Raw genomic sequence first — 5,000 nt, 5'->3', positions numbered from 1 at the left:
AATGAGTACACAGAAACTAGGAGAAGGGAATTATCAGGGAAAAGCGTCAAGCCATTAGTATAAAGCACTTGGAAGGGGGTCAGGATAAGGATTTGGGATGGGACGGGGGGAAAGGAATGGTGTCCAACCACTTGTGGACGGTCGGGGATTGAACGCCGACCTGCATGAAGCGAGACCGTCGCTCTTCCGTCCAGCCCAAGTGGTTGGGCGATACTTGGAGAGTGGCACAAAGGCAGTACGAGAATGAAAAGATCAATTCCGAGCCAAAACTGTTCTGTAGACGTATCAGGAGCAAGATGACTGTGAATGATGACACAACAACAACACAGAAGGTGACATAATAGTCCAGGACGGACGTCGCTTCTACACCTGTTAAGTTATCGTTTGGTTATCATTTCTTTAGCCACGTCAAGATATGGTTCGAGATATGGCACGTCAAGATTTCGTCTTTAGCCGAAATCATCTCAAGATAACCTCTCAAGATAACGTTATTGTGACTCATCATCTGCATGATTGTGGATGATCAGGTTATCAGACTTGACAACAGTGAGGGAGGACACACAGAAAATGATCACGAGGTATGTGAGGAACTTAACAAAAGCTTTCAGGAAGCTGAATTTCTGGGAATTGGTCGCGTTTTTAAAGTTATTGTAACGAGCGTTACAAATGCGACCTCCCATTAAAAGTTACTGCTTACAAATAACTACATTTTCTATGTATCGGACTTTGACAGGTTGGGTGGGTCCTGGGGTTCGTAAGTTTCTAGTTAGGAGAAAATCGAACCTGTCTTGAGTGGCATATGTAGAGTACGGGAGAGGTACGGGAGCTAGAGTTCAACCCCAACCAAGATGGGTGAGTTTACATTATACGGACGCGCAGAACCCGCCCCCCATAACCTGCTCTGTTTCTACAACCCTCAAACAACTTCATAACCCCCAAAATCACACCTCACCCCCTCAACCCATACCATCACCCCCTCAACCCATACCATCACCCCCTCAACCCATACCATCACCCCCTCAACCCATACCATCACCCCCTCAACCCATACCATCACCCCCTCAACCCATACCAACACCCTCTCAACCCATACCATCACCCCACCCCACCTCACGACCCCCAACCAGCTATCTGCTCACGTAAGCGAGATCCGGAATGACAAATTATAACAGGCTCGGGGGCACAGCTGTGTTCTATGATTAATATGCAAATTCAGCTGGGAAACTGTCCCAAACATCCGTCCCACACACCTGTCAAGTTAATCAGCCGAGAGATCCAGCATGTATGACAACTGGCTTCTTGTATCGAGCACTGGTGTGTGTCTGGTGTGTGTGCGTGTGCATCAGTTATCCCCCCAACACACACACACACACACGTGACCATCTGAAACCTGTTACTGGCTTCAACATTATGACGTCTTAGTAACGTCACACACCTCGTACACGGCAAATAAAGGAGAAACGAAAAAGGGAGGAGAATCGCAAAGGAGGAGGAGGCATAAGGAGCGAGCTGAGAATAATTATGAGGGGTGAAATATGAGGCAGGGTAGCAGGAGGAGGTGAAGCAGAGCAGGTGGCTGAGGGAGTGTTATGAAGGGCCACCACTGTCTCCAGCACCTGTCTGTCTCAGAGCACCAGGAATGGGGGACGGAGAGGTGAGAGAAGATGGACGGAGAGGTGAGAGAAGATGGATAGTTGCAAGTTGAGGTGAGGTGGGTGAGGGCACCAGGTGGATGACGCCAACCCAGGAACGCCCAAAATCAGAACACAAACAGAACCTGTCAAGGGTTCTGGCCTTTAGGACTACGATCTCTAAGCGCTGTCCACTCAGCCGCGAGGCCCTGCGTGTGTGTGTGTGTGTGTGTGTACTTACCTAGTTGTAATTACCTACCTGTACTTGTGAGGGATGAGTTACAGCTCTTGAGTCTCGTCTCTCATCCCTTAATTGAATAAGTGAATAGGTTCCTAGATATTCTTGAATATCCAGTCCTTCCTTATCAACAGGGCTACTCTCCCTTCCCCCTCTTCATTCCCTCTCATTTATTACCACATTCCCTCACACTTATGAGGGAATATTTCATTAGTTATGACTCCTGACAGTTTAGTTTCTGTGAGTGCAATTACATCCACATTTTTATTGTTGTCCCTTCCTCGAGATTATTCGCTTTGTAATTGTAGACACAGGATTACATGCCATTAAAGCACTATTCTTTCTTTTCTAATTTACTTCATCCTCTATCTCCTTAGGGTAGAATATGTTGACGGAGGCAGTATATGGTAAGGACGCTGAAGGGATCTGGAGATGAGTTGAGAAAATGGGAATTGTGTGTACTTTACAACTGCATGGGGAATTTAAGGACGAGATTAGGGGGATAGGAGCAGTTAAAGAGCAAGGGGAGGGGAGGAGAATTTGAGCTTGAAGGAGGGAGGAGAGGTTTGAATGCATGTGGAAGAGATAAGTACGAGGGGTTGGAGATTGTTGGAAGGGGGATGATTTATGCTGTTGTGTGTAAGGGGGGAGGGGGTCTGAGTGTGTGTGTGTGTGTGTGGGAGGGGGTCTGAATGGACGATTGTGTTTGGGAGGTCCTAGTGTATGTATGTGTGTGTGGGGGGGGATGTTGCTTTGAATGGGCTTGTATGGTAGGTGTTGTGAACATGTGTCAGGGGGAGAAGGGTGTCATTAGACACCTGTGTTTCGTATGCGTTCTCAGGTGTGAACACAGTATTCGAACTGTGTTTATATTACCATTGTCACCTGGGGAATCTGTACCTGTAATGATATAATGATATGCTGATTTGTAGCGAACACGTGAACAATAGCCCTCTGCCGTGCGCACGTGACAACACGTACGAAAGCCGTGCGCACGGGCGCATTGCTCCCGCAACACTGCGCCCGTGAGATACCCAGGTGTTTTTACAGTGAACGTTAATTACCCGATTATGTGAAAGAGAGATATGAAAGGCCTCAGATTACTAATTTAGCTGTGTCTCCGCCATATTTCCGGAGCCTGGGTTTGTTAATTGTGTGTTTTGATGACTGACTCGCGTGTGGGGGGCGTAATTATTTGAATCTGAAAGGACGAAATTACCGGCAATGCTTTCCATATCAAATTATAGTTGAAGTTTGTTTGTTTGTTGTTGACATGTAATTAACTGAGTTTGGGAGCACAACCAGTGTAGTGTGGAGGGAGGGAGGGAAGAGGGGGAAGGGAGGAAAGTGGGGGAGGGAGGGACAAGAATGGGGAGAGGGAGAAGCATTGAAAATGGCTGCCGAAAAGGAATAGGAAAAGGAAAAGTATAGGGAGTGGGCAAAGAGGGAAAGGAGATAGAGAATTGAAAAGGATGAACAGAGGCGAGCGAAGGTCATATGAATTAGAAGAAAGAGAGAGAGAGAGAGAGAGAGAGAGAGAGAGAGAGAGAGAGAGAGAGAGAGAGAGAGAGAGAGAGATAAACTAGACATAACAGGATGTGAGAGTGGGTGTCGTCACGAAGGTATAATCCCCACGTATGGGGTAGATCTCTGGCCTACTGTCTGGACACATGGGCGTCGTCTTGGCAACCGTCAGTCATGAGGAAGGCCAAGATAATGATAAATACATGGATGAATTGTCCAACATAAACACCACATTTAGTTGCTGGAAAGAGCAGCAGGTGAGTGAGAGCCTAGTACAGGTTTTCTACATGTCTCCTAGCGACAGGCGAGGTTGCTATTGGCTCCCCCCAATCTATATCTTCACGACAACCTTCGAGAAACGTATCTACTTCCGAAATTGTGAGTGGGGTTGTTGTCTATACGGCGCCCCCCCCCCCCCACACACACTGATGTGTGTGTGTGTGTGGTGTGTGGTGTGTGGTGTGTGGTGTGTGGTGTGTGTGTGTGTGTGTGTGTGTGTGTGTGTGTGTGTGTGTGTGTGTGTGTGTGTGTGTGTGTGTGTGTGTGTGTGTGTGTACTCACCTACTTGGGCTTTATCACATCCACACTTAAATGTGTGTGTGTGTTTAGGCTCTTCGTTGGCCTTGGATGGTATATCATTTTAAATTTATTTCTCTTTTGCTATTCCCATTCCTTTGAACTTGTTCCCATTTATTTATACACGTAGTGATCGTGTTTCGTACCTTCCATGTGTCGTCCAGGCTCTCCTACATATTCTTCTTTTCTCGGTGCTGCTTGTCTTAGGCTGCAGTTTTCCCAGGTGCCTGTGTTTCTTAAGAGTTGAGACAATGTAAAGACGCTGAGGGAAGAGTTATATCATTTTCTCCTTCATGACTTGCGTGGATTTTTCACTTGAGTTCTATTTTGTAAGGTATTCTCTCTAATAATTATCTGACGATTCTGTCCTACACTTTCTTTCGCCATAGCCTACATAACCAGTTCATTACAAGGACTAATACACAGTGGTTATTGGCCAGCTGTTAGTCAGCTGTCACTGGCTGCTTCCTGGGGGTGGAGGCCTGGTCGAGGACCGGGCCGCGGGGACACTAAAGCCCCGAAATCATCTCAAGATAACCTCAAGATAACCTCTCAAGCTCGTTCCTCCTAATGTTCATCTTGTTTTGTTTGAAGATCATTTCTAGCCTTGCTTGATGGTTTCATCCTGACAGGTTGCATTTGCAAGTGACGTTTAACCTTCTGCCATACCTCCATCTGCCTCGCTTTCTGTCCCCTCTCTCTCTCCTCTTGGAACGGGGTTTATCCAATCAATTTGTCTGTGATTGAAGTGTCTCGTTACCAGTAGCCTCGTACTCTTATTCTAAGGAATACTTCAGCCGCGGCTTGGAGGAGATTCATGGAAGCTCTGTGTATATTCTATTCTATCTGTACATTACTGTTACCTAGTTGTTCTCCTTCCACTTGAATATTTCCCTTTATATTGTCTGTATAATTAGTTTCTCCCCAGTTCTCAGCTTTGCAAAAGTTTTCTTTTAATCAATATTGCAACTGGCCTAGCCCCTCTGCCTTCTTTCCCTTCGTGTTGCAAGATATTGTCTGGAGAATATAGC

At 46.5% G+C, this 5,000-nt stretch overlaps 1 protein-coding gene across 1 annotated transcript in view; it reads right to left on the bottom strand.

Annotated features, from left to right (window-relative positions):
• The window catches only part of LOC123767312 (protein O-mannosyl-transferase TMTC1), a 259,546-nt gene that overhangs the window by 174,401 nt on the left and 80,145 nt on the right, over nucleotides 1-5,000 (bottom strand). The window lies entirely within an intron of this gene.

This window comes from Procambarus clarkii, chromosome 86 (genome assembly GCF_040958095.1).
Source record: "Procambarus clarkii isolate CNS0578487 chromosome 86, FALCON_Pclarkii_2.0, whole genome shotgun sequence".
NCBI lineage: Eukaryota > Metazoa > Arthropoda > Malacostraca > Decapoda > Cambaridae > Procambarus > Procambarus clarkii.
Note: the sequence above shows the minus strand (reverse complement) of the source record. Positions and strands in the feature narration are given on the sequence as shown.